Genomic DNA, 18,971 nt, shown 5'->3' with positions numbered 1-18,971 from the left:
GTAAGTGAGTAAAGAAGAAGGTAGAACATGAGAAGTAAAGAAAGTTTATGAGGCTAGGTGACATTATGTATAATTATTCATTATGTTGAATATTATAATTTATTTGCTTGTAAGCTTACTAAGCCTAGTGCTTACTCTCTTTATTTTCTTTTTCTTATAGTTTTTATCAAGCCACTCGGGGATCGAAGGAAACGTCGGAGACCCGATCACACTATCGAAGAAATCACATTGGTATAGTTAGACGTTTCGTTTTGTGTATGGCATGTATAGAAACTTGGTTTCTTTTGATATGATATGATCAATGAATGATGTGTAAATACTTGCTAGTGATTAGCTAATAGAATGGCTGATGATATACATGTTTAATAGTATGTATGATTAAGTAGTAACTATCACATGAAAACTATGAAAAATGTGAAAGTAACTTAAAAACGGATTCAAGTATCAGAAATAACTTGACTTTGAAAAATCACAAAAAAAATTGTAGAGACATGGTTTGATGGTGAATAATATATGAAATTAAATCTCATTATGTCAATTTTCATATGGAATAAGCAAAACAGGTAAAGGTTTTGTATTTTATAAGATATCTGAGTTTTAGTGAAATATGGCCAGAGCGATTTCTGGATCCCCTATTCCAACTTTGGAAATTCACCATATATTTTAAAAAACTAATTAGGTGGTGTAATTTATATGGTTAGAATCCTTATTGAATCTAGTTTTAATAGAAACAAACAGCATAGTCATATGAATTTTGTACAGGGATAAAATTGGTTCGTAGTAAGTAGAGGTCAGTGCAGTCGAATTCTGAAACAGGGGTAACTTTAACTAATAAACTGTACTAATTGGCTAAGTAAAAAATTATAGAAAAAAATTAGTAGATATATATATGAGTCTAGTTTCATGAAAAATTTATGGATCTTAATTTCGAGTTTTGAAACTTGAGAAATGATTTTTTAAGCAACCATGACGCAGAAAAACAGTTTATTCCGAAAATTAAAATAAGTGGTTTAGAGTTGTTTAAAAGGTAAGATAAGTTTAGTAACACCTCAAGCTTGACTCCGGTGACGGTTTCGGGCATGGGGGCGTTACATTTAAACCAAGGTATTAAATTATTATTTTGATATAAATTGGATATAATTGAGTATACTTAATCATTGGTTGGAGTATTGATATTGGTTTGTTTTTGAGTTTAAAGTTTGCAGGGGGTTTTATGTAAATATAAGTAGAAATACTGTCGAAATTTAAAAAATAAATAAATAAATAAATAAATTACAAAAAAATAAAAATTAAAATAAAAAAATTAAAACAAGTTCCGTTTCACTTTTAAATTTATGTTTTGGCTTCGAGCGTCTATTATTAGGACTTAACTATCATATTATACTATGAATATTATTATTTATTTGTGAATTATTTTGTAAGTTGTCTGATTTGTCTGGTAATGCCTCGTAACCCTATTCCGGCGACAGTTTGGGGTTAAGGGGGTGTTACAGCACACGAGCGTGTGGCTTGGCTGTGTGACCCAAATCAGTGAGTTACATGAGCACGGACACAGGCTGGGACATGACTGTGTGTCCCTACTCCGAATGCCCACACGGCCAGACACACGGATGTGTGACTTGGCCATGTGACCCTTGCAGTTAAAAATTTTGTAATTATTTCCTAAACATCCAGAATTGTATCAAATTAGTCCCTGCCTATTTTTGAACTATTTTTAGGGTTCCATAGACTCGTAAAAGGAGTTGTAAGAGTAACTTTTACTTGGAATTGGGGTGGATTAGCAAACCTAAATTAAAGTGCATTCTACTAACATCATCGAAGATAATTAAAAAGATAATTGTAGATAGAGTATGGACTAATACTCTAATGCCAATAATTGGAATAGTCTTGTATGTATCCTAATTTTGATATTTTAGAAAAGATAAATAGTGATAAGAGTGTAGACAGTGGAAGACCAAGTTTAACATTGCATAGCATGAATCATAATTTGATTGTATTCTAGCTTTAAAGTATCAGATTGTCGTGACTAGAGCTGATCATGGGCTGGGCGGCCCGGCCCGGCCCGAAGGCCCGCCTGAAAAATGGGAGGGTTTGGGTAAAAATATAGGCCCGAAAAATGGGCTTGGGCAAAAAAACGAGGCCCGTTTAGAAAACGGGCCGGGCCTCGGGTAAGATTTTTTGGCCCGGGCCCGGCCCGGCCCAAATTATATATTAATATATATTTTTTTATTTTATTTTTAATTATTTTAAAATTTTAATATAACCATTTTTTATTATATTATTAATTTGTGTATTGTTTTAAGAATTGTTTTAGTATTATTTTTTTTTGTTTTAATATTTGTTTTTATGTTTTTAAATATATTTGATTTATTATATTTTTAAATTTTTTTATTTAATAAAATAAAAAAATTAATATGGGCCGGGCCGGGCCGGGCTCGGGCTTAGTAATTTTATTTCGGGCCGGGCTTGGGCAAAATTTTAGGCTCATATTTTGAGCCAGACCGGGCTCGGGCCTAGTGGACGGGCCTAAAAATTTGTATGGGCCCGGCCCGAACCCGGCCCAACCCGGCCCATGATCACCTCTAGTCGTGACCTATCCCTGCATACTATTATGTTATTAGTTAGTTTATATGTTGATTATGATTGAATTAATTTTTTGACTAATTAGTAATGCTCGTAACCCTAATTTGACGACGGAAAGGGGTTAAAGGTGTTACAATTTCACCCTTTTGGACATGATCTCTAATGAAATGATGTCTAATTTCAATGTGTTTAGTTCTAGAACATTGGATCGGATTTTAGTGAGACAAAAGTGCTAGTATTGTCATTCTATATAGGAACGATATCTACATCAATTCCATAGTCCTTAAATTGTTGTTTTATCCATAAAATTTGAACACAACTACTAGCAGAATATATTCCGCTTTGGTGGTGGACAATGCAATACTATTTTGTTTCTTTGAAAACCATGAAATTAGCATGTTGCCTAAAAATTTACAAGTACCGGAGGTTCTTTTCCTATCTAATTTGCAACCTCCAAAATCCACATCCGCGTAAGCATGTAAGCTAATGTATGAGTCTCTAGGGTACCAAAGACCTAAATTTGAAGTATCTCAAAGTATCTAAAGATTCTCTTAAGGGCTTGTAAATGTTATTCCTTAGGAAAAATTGATATCTACCACACAAGCATACACTAAACATGATATCGGGTCTACTTGAGGTAAGATAAAGCAAAGAACCAATCATTGACCTATATAATTTTAAATCGACACATTTACCTTTTTCATCTTTGTCAAGCTTTGTAGAATATCTCATTGGAGTAACTTGTGGTTTGAAAGTGTCCATCCCAAAATTTTTGAGCATCTCCCTTGTGTACTTAGCTTGATTGATGAAGATACCATCCTTTCTTTGCTTAATTTAGAGACCCAATAAGAAATTTAGTTCTCCCATCATGCTCATCTCAAACTCACTTTGCATTAGCTTAGAAAATTCTTGACAAAGAATATCATTAGTAGAACCAAAAATAATATCACCAACATATATGTGAATTACTAATAAATCTTTGTCTTTTCTTTTAATAAAAAGTGTTGTGTCAACCTTTCCTTTACAAAAATCTTTTTCAATAAGAAAATTTGATAATCTTTCATGCCAAGCTCTAGAAGCTTGTTTCAAACCATATGATGCTTTTGAAAGTTTGAAAACATGGTTTGGAAATTTTGGATCTTCAAAATTGGGTGGTTGTTCAACATACACTTCTTCATTTATAAAACCATTTAGAGAAGTACTTTTTACATCCATTTGATATAATTTAAAATTATTAAAGCATGCAAAATCTAAGAGCATTCTAATGGTTTCCATCCTAGCTACAAGAGCATATGTTTCATCATAATCTATTACTTCCTCTTGAGTGTAACCTTAAGCAACAAGGCTAGCCTTGTTCCTCACTATGTTACCACTCTCATCTAGTTTGTTCCTAAAATCTTATTTAGTACCTATAGTAGATTTATCACTAGGTCTATCAACTAGGGTCCATACTTCACTTATCTTAAATTGATTTAACTCTTCTTGCATGGTCAATATCCAATATTCATCATTTAATGCTTCTTTGATATTTTTAGAATCAATGCATGATATAAATGCAACATACTTACAAGTATTTTTAAGAGAAGATCTAGTAATTACCCCTTGGGATGGATCTCCCAAAATCATATCATCCTTCGCATAGTTAAACTCTCTTGGATGAGTAACTTCCCTTTCCTAAATTGAAAGTTCTTCTAGAGCATCTTGTATTTCTTCTTGAATTTTTCCATTTGATTTTTGATCCTCTTTATTGAAAAATTTTGCATCATCATTATCAACACAAAAATCCTTTCTGGGAGGATTAGAGTCATAAAAAAATAACATGTATAGACTCCTCTACTACTAAATTTCTTTTGTTAAAGACTCGATAAGCTTTAGAATTTAAAGAATAACCAAGAAAAATTCCTTCATCACTTTTTGCATCAAATTTACCAAGATTGTCTTTTTCATTGTTCAAAACAAAAAATTTGCATCCAAAGGGGTGAAATAGCTAATGTTAGTCTTTGTGTTTTTGAAAAGTTCATATGGAGTTTTCCTTAAAATAGGCATAATCATCACTCTATTAATCATATAGCAAGCGGTGTTTGTGGCTTTCGCCGAAAAATATTTTGGTAAATTATTTTCACAAAGCATAGTTCTAGCCATTTCCTCTAAAGTTCTATTTTTCCTCTCAACAACTCCATTTTGTTAAAGGGCTCTAGGTGCAGAAAAATTATGGCTAATTCCATTTGAGTTGCAAAAATTTTCAAAACCAAGATTTTGAAATTCGGTTCTATGGTCACTTCTAATACTAGTGATAGAGTAACCTTTTTTCATTTTGGTTCATTTTTGAAAATGTGATACATTTTTCTAAAGCTTCATATTTAGTACTTAAGAAAAGTACTCATGTAAATCTAGAATAGTCATCAACAAGCACAAAAGCATATTGTTTTCCACCCAAGCTAGTTGTCCTAATTGGACCAAACAAGTCTATGTGAATTAGTTGAAGAACTCTACCAGTTGATACATCATTAATAGGTTTAAAAGAAACTCTTTTATGTTTACCCTTAATACAAGCATCACAAACATTATTCACATCAAAGTCAATTTTATGTAATCCTTTTACTAAGTTATTTTTAACTAATTTATGCAATATGCTCATGCTAGCATGTCTTAGTTTTCTATGCCATAACAAATAGCTATTCTTATTTTTAGTAATAAGACATAAGCTAGTGTTATGCATATAATCTAAATGCACCATATATATATATATATATATTCTATCACATGTCTTACAAACATAATCTTATTAGAAGCAATGTCAATGACCTTACAACTTTTAGACTCAAATATGACATCGAAACCTTTATCATATAATTGACTAATACTTAGAAGATTATGCTTAAGACTGTTGACGTACAAGACATTTTCAATAATGATAGAAGAGGATTTTCCAATAGAGCCTATTCCTTCAATTTATTTTGTAAAGTTGTCACCAAATGTAACTTCTCTTCCACTTTTTGGCTTCAAATCAATAAAGTGACTTTTGTCACCGGTTATGTGTCTTGAGCATCCACTATCGAGGTATCATAAGTTTTTCATTGAATAACCCACCTCAAAGCAATGCTCCTTTTTCCTACAAACATAGAATTAAGATTTGATTTTTGGTACCCAAATTCTTTTGGGTCCATAAGCATTAGTTCATATAATTTTAGTCATTTTGGGTATCCATTCTGAAATCAAGCTCCTATCTTGAGAAGTTATGAGTCCTTTAGGGACCCAATCACTTTTAATTATGTTTCTCTTGTAAAAATTTTGGGGACTTTTATGTTTATAGAAATTAAAACTATTTTTAACAAAGTTTTGTTTTGAATTTTCTCATTTTTCTAAAACTTTGTTAGAGTAAGCTTTTTCACTCTTAAGTAACTCAAGTTGCTTTTGATGATCCTCGTGAGCTTTTGAAAGTAAATTATGCAAGTCTATTTTTTTTTTCAAAGTCATTAATAATTTCTTGCATTTTATTTACTTTCTTTTCAAGTTCATGATTGGTTTTAGAAAGTAAGTCATTTTCATTTCTAAATTTTGAAACATTTTTCTTGTGTTTTGACATCATGACTTTAAATTCCAAACCCAATTCATCATAGACATCTTGCAACTCATCAAAAGAATAATCGTTTAAAGTAGATGAGTTAGAAGTTACCTTAATATCATCGATGGCCATAAGGTAAAGATTGGCTACTTCTTGATTTTCATTGTCCGATGAATCATCATCACTCCAAGTAGCAACATGAGCCTTAAGCTTTTGTTTGCTTGACTCTTTTTTCTTCCATTGAGGACACTCAAACTTGATGTGTCCTAGCTTCTTGCATTCATAGCATATGATAGGGTCCTTCTCTTTAGTAGGTTTATTCTTGAATCATTCCTTCTTTTCGAATTGTCTTTCTTTGTTAGACCTCATGAACCTCTTGAATCTTTTTGCAAACATTATCATTTCTTCATCATCATTATTATTGCTAGAGTCTTCATGCTTCTCACAAGTTGTTGATGATGCAACTCCCACTTTCTTTGGAACTTTTTTATTTCCTTTGCGTTGTAGTTGATCTTCATTTCATACGTCGACAAGGAACCAATAAACTCATCAAAGGAAAGTGAGTTGTGATCTTTTGACTCTTCTATTGCCGTTACTTTAGGTTCCCAAGTATTGGAAGACTATTCAACATCTTCTTTACCATATCCTTTTTGGGATATGTCTTCCTAAGAACTTTGAGACCATTAATGATATGAGTGAAGCAATAGGACATCTCATTGATTCATTCTTCCGGTTTTGCCTTAAACAATTCATAATCAAGGGAGAGAAGACTTATCTTAGACTCATTAACTCTACTTGTCCCTTCATGGGTGACTTCAAGTTTGTCCTATATTTCTTTTGCATTGTCACACAATGAGACTCTATTGTACTCATTTAGTCCAAAAGCACAAAATAGAGTGTGCATAGGCTTCACATTTAATTGCACCTTTTTGATATCATTTTCATCTCATTTGCTCTCTTTCTTTGAGACAACAACACCTTTGACCCTCTTTATTAGGATGGATGACCCATTAGTAACTATCTTCCAAACTTCATAGTCATTGGCTTAGATGAATAGCTTCATTCTTATTCTCCAATATGAATAGTTGGTGCCATTGAATAGTGGAGGCCTCATGGTGGAATGCCCTCCTCCCAATATAGTGGAGTTTTGCTCCGATGCCATGAAGGAAATTTATTGACTTGTAGCTTCTATCTTGAATACCTTGAGGATCTTCTCTCTTGGTGGTAAAACTGGCTCTAGAGTTCTAGCTCTGATACCAATTGATAGCTTGATGAAGCAAATCAAAAATTCCAAGAGTGGGTGAATTGGCCTTTAAAAAATTTGATGAAAGTAAAGACAAGAATGAAACAAAGAACATAACGAATTTAGAGTGGTTCGACCCCAATTGCCTACTCCACTGTCTTAGCTTTCCACCACTAAGGATTTTCCCAAATTCACTAATTTGTTCAACCTTTGAGGAGTACAAGGTTTAACCTTACAACTCCTTAATATTTCTACCCCAAATCTTAAGTTTCAAACCCTCTTAAAGAGATTCAAATGACCAAACAAAGAAACAATCCTTACAAGATAAAATTGTTTGCAAATTGAAGCACAAATACAATGAGATACACATGAGCAAGAGAATAGAGATAAAACTCACAAGTGTATATAAGAAGAATATGAAAATTTAAGCTCTAAGGTTGTTTGATTGATGATTTTTGCTTGAAAGTTCTTTCTTGGATGTTGTAGGACTTTGAAAGATGGTATTTATACCCTCTAATAGATTTCCAAAAGTTGAGGTTGTTGGTGAAGTTAATATGGCCGTTGGGGATGTAAAACCAAAGCATTTATTTCACCTGCAACTGCGAGTATTGATACCTCCAAAAAGGGTATCGATATTTTTGGTCATAAATGCTAATTCAACGACCGTTGGAATGAAATAATCTATACTTAAAAAATATTTTATCGATACTTCCTAAAATAGGTATCAATACCAAAACGATACTTTGTAGAGTTATGAGAAACATAATACTATTTTGGTATCGTTTTTAAGAAAGGCATCGATTATTTTTCAAAAAGTATTGATACCAAAAGCATGGTATCAATAATTTTTAGGGTTTTTAAAAACATAATACCTTTTTGGTCTCGATTTTTCTAAATGTATTGATATTTACAAAATTCGATACCTATCCATAAGGTATCGATACCTTTTGTCCTGGAGCAAATTTGACTTGTTTGAAAAAACAATTAAAATGATTTTAACATGATTGAAATTATTTTGACTTGATTAAAATTATTTGCAGTTGATCTTAAAATTATTTCAAAGTTTTATCTTTTAGACTTCAAGTTTAAAAATTATTTTGTCAATTTTAACTTATATTCAAGAACACTTTTAATTTGTTAGATCAAAATCTTTTATCAAATCAAGCTTAGTTTAACAATATTTGGAACAAAAACTACAATAAGGGCTTCAATACCATTGTAAGAATATATATATATATAATTTGGAGGCTAGATTTTGCTTAAGATTTGAGTTTTGTTTGTTAAAAAATTGGGTTTTATTTAGGTATAAAGTAACATTTAGTCCCTAATCTTGAGAATTTTCTCATTTTGGTTTCAAATTTTTTTTATCAAACATTAGTGTGGAAACTTGGTAGTTTTTCCCTACTTGATCCTTAAATTTAAATTTGATTAAAGTACAATGACACATTACTATAAAATTATGCAATATCATCATTTAAATTTTTTTAAAAATTATAATTTATTTGTAGTTTTTAACTATTTTTGCTTTTTTTATATTTTAAATTTATTTTAAAATTTTTAGGTGATAATGGGCACTTTCTCATTTCATTTTAGGTGGTGTTTGAAAAGCCTCCTAATAATTATATTTGAGTGTAATTGTTTGTAATTATATAAGGGTGGCATGTTTGGTAGTCATTATAATTAGTGGATCCTATCGAGTTGGGTATAATTGCAACTCCCTAATTACATTTTCAAATTCTTAAGAGATGGGTGTGAATTAAAGTAATTTGCAGGTAAGTACACCCAAATTCAATTTTAAAAAATTGTTTTTATACAAGTTATAAAAATATATATTATAAGCATGAATACACATAAGTGCTTAAGATGATTATGGAATTTTTTTTATATTATAAATATTTAAAAAATATATTATAAAAAATTATATATTTTATGAAATTATAAAAAAATATTATTTAAATTCTAAAAATTTCTAAAATTATAACCAAAAAGTTTATTATAAAAAATAATTTACATGTTATATAAGTTTTACAATATTTATTCATAAAAAGTTATGGTAAAGAAGTATGGAAATAATTTATTTATATATCCATACTATATATTATAAAAATAATATACTTATCTATAAAAAAATGTTATAATTTTTTTTTATCTATAAAAAGATAACTTTCTAAAGTTATCATGAAAAAATTATATTGTTTATAAGAAATGCTATGAAAAATTTAGACAATTTATAAAACTTTTATATATTATAAAATTTATATTATTTTTACTTAATATACGTATTATAAAAAAGGTTATAACTTGCTATAAATTTTTCTTCAAATTAAGTTTATATATATTTATACTTACAATTACATACTATTTGGACTATGAGCTAAAATATTACAAGGTTAGTATTAATTATGAAAATACAAAAGGTTTTCTTGTACCATATTGTGGGGTATGATACCATTTGAGATAATGATGCCAGACACAAGTATCGTAGACAGCTTGAGAATTTTTTAATTTTATACATTCAAAGTTTTGAAAGGTGGTTAAGAAGATATTTGTTGTTCTAAAAAATATTTCACATATTAACAACATCACCTTAGTATAGCATAAAAAAAAGGTTGAATCGTACTAACATGTTGCGTATTTCATAATTTCAATTATAGGTAGAATTGGGATGATTCATATTTCGAATAGTAAATGAAAGAAGAAGATCTCGATAATATTAATGATGTAAATTCAAATTCAAATGATGATGATGATGATAAACTCAATCAATGAGCAGTAGATAATAATAAGAAGCATTGTTAAATATTAAAAATGAAACAACTCAATAAATATGTAATAGAACAATTAGATAAAATTGCACATTCTTATTATTTTATATGATGATTTGATTTTAATTTTTAATTTGTTTAGAAATTATTTTTATCATACTAATAAATTTTTTAGTAATTAGTGTTTTTTTTAAATATAAATTATATAACTATATAATTACAATTTATATTATTAAACATAACATAGTAAATTACAATTTAATTATACTCTATCACCCGAACACATACAAAGAATTATAATTTTTTTTTATAATGATAAGAGAGTTTAACTACTCTCATGCTTAAAAAATTATCAAATTTGTAATTAATGTAGAATAAAAAAATCAAACACTAAATTTGAAATAATTGTCAAATTTAACCAACTTTATCCGTTCATTTTACGTCCGGCAGTAGAAGGCCGAGACAGGTCTGTCGAAAACGGAGTAGAACAAATCAATCCTTCCACTCTCCTTTTAAGACCATCCTCCAATTTAAGAGCAAAGATAAAAAGGACAACCAAAAAACCACACGCCGGACCACCACCCGCCGCCGCCTCCATCCCCGAACATGGCTTCCTCTTGTTCTCTCTTTCACTCTTCTCTCTCCTCCAAATCTAAATCCAAATTCCCATTGCTCCGTCATCAAAGCCACACCAAATTCAATCGCCCTCCCCCATGCACCTCCTCATCCACCTACGATCCCTGCCCTTCTACTACCTCCTCTAGCAGTAACTCCCCTTCTCCACTAAAGAGCCGACGCCTTGCCGATGAGAACATCCGCGATGAGGCTCGTCGCCACCGCTCCATTGCCAACACCACCTTGTCCTCCAAGTACGTTCCCTTCAATGCCGGACCCGACTCCACCGAGTCGTACTCGCTCGACGAGATCGTATACCGGAGCCTTTCGGGCGGACTGCTCGACGTTCAACATGACATTGAAGCTTTGAAGAAGTTCGACGGCGCGTATTGGAGGGAGTTGTTCGATTCACGCGTGGGGAAAACCACGTGGCCGTACGGGTCAGGAGTATGGTCCAAAAAGGAATTGGTTTTACCCGAGATAGACCCGGACGACATCGTTTCGGCTTTCGAAGGGAACTCCAATCTGTTCTGGGCCGAACGGTACGGGAAACAGTTCTTGGGGATGAACGATTTGTGGGTTAAACACTGTGGAATCAGTCACACCGGTAGTTTCAAGGATTTGGGAATGACCGTTTTGGTCAGCCAAGTTAACCGTCTGAGAAAACTGAAACGACCCGTCGTCGGAGTCGGCTGCGCTTCCGCCGGCGACACGTCGGCTGTTTGTCCGCTTATTGCGCCGCCGCTGGGATCCCTTCCATTGTCTTTTTACCGGCAAATAAAATCTCCATTGCCCAATTAATTCAACCGATAGCGAATAGCGCTTTCGTTCTGAGCATCGACACCGATTTTGACGGTTGCATGAAGTTAATACGGGAAGTCACCTCAGAGTTACCGATTTACCTTGCCAATTCGTTGAACAGTTTGAGACTGGAAGGGCAAAAAAGGGCTGCCATTGAGATTTTACAGCAGTTTGATTGGGAAGTTCCAGATTGGGTTATTGTTCCCGGTGGTAATTTGGGGAACATTTATGCTTTCTACAAAGGGTTCAAAATGTGTCAAGAACTAGGGCTTGTTGATAGGGTACCTCGATTAGTTTGTGCCCAAGCAGCCAATGCTAATCCCCTTTATTTGTATTATAAATCAGGGTGGATTCAGTTTAAGGCAGTCAAGGCAAATACTACATTTGCTTCAGCTATTCAAATTGGTGACCCTGTTTCTATAGATAGAGCTGTTTATGCTTTGAAAAACTCAAATGGGATTGTTGAAGAAGCGACGGAGGAAGAGTTAATGGATGCAATGGCGCAGGCAGATTCTACAGGGATGTTTATTTGCCCTCATACTGGAGTTGCATTGTCTGCCTTGATTAAGCTTAGGAATAGTGGGGTTATTGCAGCGGGGGATCGAACGGTTGTGGTTAGCACAGCTCATGGATTGAAGTTTTCGCAATCTAAGGTCGATTATCACTCAAAGAAGATCCCGGATATGGCCTGCCGGTTTGCTAATCCGCCAGTGCAAGTGAAGGCAGACTTTGGTTCTGTTATGGATGTGCTGAAGAAGTATTTGGGAAATAAAACTCCAAATCACTAAGCTGAGCATTTGGTATGCTTGATTTTAATTCTGGTCTTACCTTGCTTTTATTTTTTTTTATATAAATTTTGTTCTAGATCGCCTTAGTCAGCACAGAAATCACCTGGTGGCCACGTAATTTATCTACATTTTTTGAGCCAGAAGCTCGATATTTTTTACCTAGATCAGGATTTGCTACAGTTGCCTCAATTACTTGTTCAATAAAAGCTTTATTTTGTGGCTTTGGGTGATCAGAATCTAGATATATGATTGTGCCACACGAGTATGCTTCCCTTTATTCTGCATTCACCCATCAAAATGGGTTGTAAGTTTTTTGTCTAAAGGAAGTGTTAAATTACTTTATTTCTAAAGCTTGGATTAGTTGTGTTTGTAGGGTCCTGGCCATGAAATTGTTTGTGATTTACTGTTCATTTTTTTTAACATGTGGAAATTGGAGAATGAAAATGACTACTTTATGAGTGGAATCGGTTATGTTCATGGGGCCTTGGGCAAAATTTGCCGTATTTAGGCTGAAAAAATGAAAATGCTTTCAGTTAGACACATTTTCAGTGGATTGGTAAGAAAATATTTTCAGTTGGAAACATTTTCGTTCTCTCTCCACGAATAAAGGTTATTTTATTGTTTTAGGGTTAAGGTTTAGATTTTTATTAAGAGGATAAGGTTAGGTTTTGTTAGGTTAAGGTTTTTTAGGGTTTAAGGACTAGAGTTTTTTATACTTTTTAAATTTTTTTTATATTCTTTAGAAATTTTTTATATTTTTTTTAGTTATAAAGCTAATATTATTTTTAAAATTTTGAAATTATTTAGAGCCCAATTTGGTATAACTTTCAAAAATGACAAGTATCAAAAGGTATTTACAACAATCGTATGTATATCAATTTTATATTTGAATTATTTGAATTGTAAAATTTAATTCGATTCAAAATCAAAACTCGAACTACTTGATTTGATTAACTATTAATTTATATTTTTTTCTTCAAATGGAATTGAGTTTTGATCACCCATAGTTTATTGCAAGTTGAGGTCGATCAGAAAGTTTCAAAAAATATTATTCTGGGAATCCCGGGATATCCTATGGGTGAGTGAGAAATTTGTAGGAGTTGAAATTGGTAAAGGAAAAATGCTACACGTAGGACACGTTTTTAGTGCATTGTCAAAAAAATACATTGAAAGTGCGTCCAGCTGGACGTGTTTTCATACTATATCAACTGAAAATGAGTCCTATTGGATGCGCTTTTATTGCATTTTTCTGACAGTGTATTGAAAACGCGTCCAACTAGGTGCATTTTCAGTGAATATTTTTGACATGTCATTGAAAACATGCCCTATATGGAACATTTTTCCACTACCAATTTCAGTGCATGCAAACTTTCGACTCACCCGTGAGATATCTCAACAAAATTTTTTTGAATCAATTGCCACTCACCCCTGGTCTATAAAAAGATGACTTTTAGCATTGAATGTCATAAGGTAATTTCGAGCAAACAAAATTGCATGAAGAGGAAGTTCACAAAGCGTTTGTAAGACATAAATTGGAGTAAAAACATAATTGCATCAGGTAAGGTTCGATTTTTGTTGTTCATATATAATTACAACTCTATTTTTCTGCATAATTTTTTTGTTTCCAACATGAAAAACAGGTTATTTCATTAAAAATGAGTGGATGAATTAATATTGTTGTTTATTACGACAGTGAAGTCCATGACACTGAAAATGATGTCATATTTTAATCAAAAAACACAGCGTGGTTGGCTTTCAACCCGAACATACAATTGGCGGAGCTGCGTGCAATTACTAGGTGAAAATCGTCGAATCCACCCAGATGAGAGTACCGCAATTGAAATATTGATTTTGTGCTTCGGTCGACCTCATCAAATATGATATTTTTTATATTAGAGGCGCAAGGAGGGATGGAGGCGATGGTATAGGTGCATATTACTAGTGGATCACCGATACTCAGTTATATGAGGAGTTTGCAAACACAGATAAAGGCAGTCAAAGGTCGACATATGCAACACCCCCACCCAACCCGAACGTTGGATCCGGATATGAGATGTCACATTTGGATCAGGTTATTATATATACACATAATTCTCTAAGTTTTAAAAAGTCAAAACTATATTTCCTATTTATTTAAAGGTTGTACAATAGCGTTTATAAAATTTAAAATAAAGATTTACTGGCTTAACTCTGGCCTCTTAAAGAAGTTATCTGGTTACAACCCATTCGTCTTCTTGGCGAAGTTCCTAAAAGTGACTTCTTATCCTATATACATGACACTTTCCTTGTCTCAACACGATCTGGATTGGTCCTTTCTCGAGTCTCTATTCTTATATCTTCTGCATTCACAAAACAACTCTTATAAGTTCAAATGAACTTAATGAGTTTCTACATTTCACAATAATGGACCCTTTATTACAGGGGTTTTAAATAGAAAAAACTAGATACGAATAACTCTCATGCTTGTACAACTTCTCTTAATCCATCATAGTGGATTTTATCTTATTCCTGATCCAATCCGTTGGCAGATAGATCTTAGTGTGGTTACTTCTTCGACCATTATATCAACTTCAACTAGCATTGCTAGTTTCTCTAAATGTCTCGCCATCTCAGTGGACTTTATCATTTCTTTAAACTAATTTTCTTTCTTCCACTTATCTCTCAATATGGATTTCTCTTTCCCACCATTATGCCCTATTAATATGGCCTACCTGATTGTCTTCCTAAAGGATTTTGTTAACTATTATCAATCTAACTAGTCCATGGCAGATTCTTCCATCTAGTCGTCTAGTGATATGACTAACAGGGTCCCACGCCACCTTGGCAGACTAAATCTTGCTTAGTTTTAAATAACGACTAGATTACCTCCTTGTAATTCACCTTGATCGCACTACTCTTAAACGTAGCACATCCTCTTACTACAGACCACTAAGGCCTGAAATACTCAATCGCTGTTGTTGAGGGACCATCTTGATTCATGAGTTCTCTTTATTACCCTCTAGTTATCACAAAACTAGCCATTTGACTGTTACATTTACACTAGTTATTTTCCTTTAGAGAGGAATGGTCTTGGCAAGCATATTTGTCGTCTGGTATACCCTTTTTTGATAGTGGGCTTTCTCTAACCCCTCATTTCCTTATAACCTGGCCGGTATACCTTATATCCAATATCTAACTTACAAGGTTTCTCTAAGGACCATCTGGCGGTTGGTAATGGTGAAACATCATCTACGATCCTTGGATAAACCATCTTTCATTCAATATCACACCAAGCACTATTAGCACGTTATTTCCCATGACTCTTTCTCTGGCTGGGTTACCACCAATATGCCCTACTGGCTTACACAACTACCATTCTAGTAGTCTCTTCCCATTTTCATTACATTCCTCATTTATTGACAAAATCCTTCAATCCGTTGGCTAACCATTGCATTTCATACTTTTATTATCTTTCTAAAATTTTTCCTTATTGCAACATTTCCCATGATTATCATTCCGAATGAACACTCGTGTTTACTATCCAAGCGAACTTTTCATTGTTCAATGTCCCAATAGACTCCACAAGTTATTGTAGTCGTGCTATGGCTTTACTTACATGGTTTCATGTTTGATGTCCTAACGGACTTTATCAGTTGTCAGAGTCCTATTATAATCCTTCACTTCCGTATTCTTGTGTTTAATATCCCATCGGACTCTTTACGATGTCATAGTATTTTTCAACTATAATCTTACTCATTTTACCATCAATTTGTCAATTGATGTCATAGCGTCTTTCAGCTATGGTCTTACAGAATATAACCCTGTGTTTACCGTCCCAATAAACTATCTGGGTCACTATAATCCAACTATGGTTCTACACATTATATTTCGCATGTTTACTGTTCTGGTGAACTATTAAGATGTCATAGCGTCTTTCAGCTATGGTCTTAGTCCTGTTTATCATGATGTCATAATGTCTTTTAGCCATGGTTATACTCAATTTAAGTGTATACCTTCCGATTGATTCCATGATCTCACCATGATCTTTACTCTTTCCATTTCATTCATTCAATTATTCTATTCTACTATTTCTAACCTAAATGCTTAAACACCGCAGTATCCCCTCCGCAAGGCCCAAAGCTTCGCTCATCACAGTTTGCACTCAACAATACCATATGATGGTATCTAATCGAATTACTATCTTTTCTATTTTCCCTTTCCAACTTCACCTACCCCGATAATGTTTCCCTTACATGAATTACATGTATTTCATGGATGCAATACCATTGAACCGTAGATAACTCATGCACATTGAACTATAATGGTGAATATTTTTAAACCCATGCAACCTTACAACATATTTAACATTATAAGGTTTTAAGTGCAGAAACTCACATGATGCTTATTCGCCTTGTCCGCTTAGCTTTCCCAAACGTCAGAGCTTCTATTTCTCTTTGCAGCTAAACATGACAACCAATTCAAATGGTTTTAAAAACCCTTAGCTTTGTTTTCTAAGTCTTACGTATACCGAAGGGCTTAAAACCTTACCAGCTTACTAATTTTTCTACTTTTTCGACTTAAACCTCTCGATCATTGTTCCATACAAAGCTTTCTCATATCCTTCTCTTTTAGGAGTTACTAAGGAATAAGTTGAAGAAGGAAAATAAAACAGACTAATGAAGAAGTCTCTTGGGAAGTCATTCTTTAGTTATTTATAGCCCTACGGTATGGTCTTCAACTATGTAGAATTCACTCATTCACAATCATTTTGTTCCCCATTAAGGAACTGGCTGGTTCTAATCCAATTGAATCAGACTTGGATTTCCACCTTATCCTATTTAGTTACAAAATTTTCCTAATTTTTTCAGTAAAAGTTGCCAACTTATGACTTATTTCAGTTTAATCTCTCAATTATTCCTAAATCTCCAGACTTGAAGGAAACTGAGTGTCACAACATATGTTCCAGTTCGAGAGGCCGAAATGGAAGAACAAGCTGAGAGTCTAATGACACAATTGTGAGATAGGTTCACTACTTTAGTAAAAAGTTGTCATTATGATATCCTAGAATCATCAATAGGAGGACACTCATCAGTTTCAACCCTAGATATCAACCGCGATAGGCAGAATGTCCAATAGTTGGGATTTGGCGGTAACTCAAAATACTTGACCCTGGCAAGACACTCAGTTAGTGGGTTTGATTTGAACTTTGGTCAGTTGATGTTCAACGTTGGGAACACTTATAAGGGTATGACATTAACTTCTAGCGGTTGACAATTAGTAGGTGATTTTGGTTGTTTCGATAACTATACAATAAGGGATTATGTACTCCCTACGACTTCCATCGGCGAAGGGACATCCAACCCTGGACATGCTGATGGGGTTGAGAATAAAGAAGGCACTGAATTCGATGTTGATGCAATTTGAGAGCCCAAGGCGAATGGTTCAGAAATTGCATTATTTTCTGAACCAGAGCCAATTCCAACTAAACCAAAAGATAGAGGTTCAGATGGTGAAGGTCCAAGCGAAGATGCCGAAGAAGATTCGCGGTTCAAGGCATATTCACCTTCAACCCACATGCTTAATGTGGACTTCTAAGCAGAAAGTGGGTTAAAGTTTACAGAATTCCCATATAGAAGATAAGGTCATGCGAGTTATTCGTTGGATTCGGATGATTTTGAAGTAGAGAAGGAGTTTTCATTTAAAGATGGTTTTGTCACAGTAGTGAAGCAATACAATAAAAAAAGCGGGGTAAACTTCCACGTTGTTAAATCTTGATCGAACAAATTTGAGGCAAAATGTGCAATGCAAGACAATAAATATGCATAGAAAGTCATGGCTTCTGTAAAAAAAGACAGGATTGTAAACTATAAAAAAATATACTGCTTCGCATACATGTGTTGCCTATACTCATCGTACAATAATTGTATTATATTTGGGATATTGAATTCCTAATTTTAGCGTATTCATATTGTTCCAGGATTGTTGTTCTAGCTTTAATTGTAAATATTCGTAGCCAGTACGATTACACATCGTTGTACTGCAAGGCATGGATTGCAAAGCAGAAGGCATTAAATAAGATGCATAATGGGTGGGACGCGTCGTACAATGATTTTATGGCAATGGTGTTAGTTACTGAAGTAGTACGTTCTAGATTGCATAACTGATCTAGAAATTATGCCTACATACTACAACGATCGGTTGGTCTATGGATGTCGAGTGTTCCATCTTTTCTTCTGAACTTTCAAGCAATACCGACAGACATTCTGGTACTGTAAACCACTAGTACAAATCGACGGCACCATTATGTACGAGAGATATATGCATCGGTTGTTGTTGGTTATGGTATAACATGACAATTGAAAAATCTTGCCAATTTCCTTTGCAATAACACCATCAGAGAAGACAGTCGGTTGGGGTTTCTTTCTATCTAGGTTGAAGAGAAATGTTGTCCACTAACACAATATATGTATCATCTCTGACAGGGGACCTAGAATACTAGCCTCAATTGAACGACAAAAAAACCTTTGGGACCACACACACCATAGGTATTGTTTAAGACATGTTACGGTGAACACCAGAATAAGTTGAGCCATACTGATCAAGGGTGGTATGGCCTTTGGTCTTTGTTCTTG

The 18,971-nt window shown here is 33.5% G+C and overlaps 1 pseudogene; it reads left to right on the top strand.

The window, feature by feature from the left end:
• Positions 1-10,532: 10,532 nt before the first annotated feature.
• LOC107897715 (threonine synthase 1, chloroplastic-like) lies at positions 10,533-12,697 on the top strand (annotated as a pseudogene).
• The last annotated feature ends 6,274 nt before the right edge of the window (positions 12,698-18,971 follow it).

Source organism: Gossypium hirsutum, chromosome A06 (genome assembly GCF_007990345.1).
Source record: "Gossypium hirsutum isolate 1008001.06 chromosome A06, Gossypium_hirsutum_v2.1, whole genome shotgun sequence".
In the NCBI taxonomy this organism is placed as follows: Eukaryota; Viridiplantae; Streptophyta; class Magnoliopsida; order Malvales; family Malvaceae; genus Gossypium; species Gossypium hirsutum.
The sequence above is the reverse complement of the archived record's forward strand: the minus strand, read 5'-3'. Positions and strand labels throughout refer to the sequence as shown.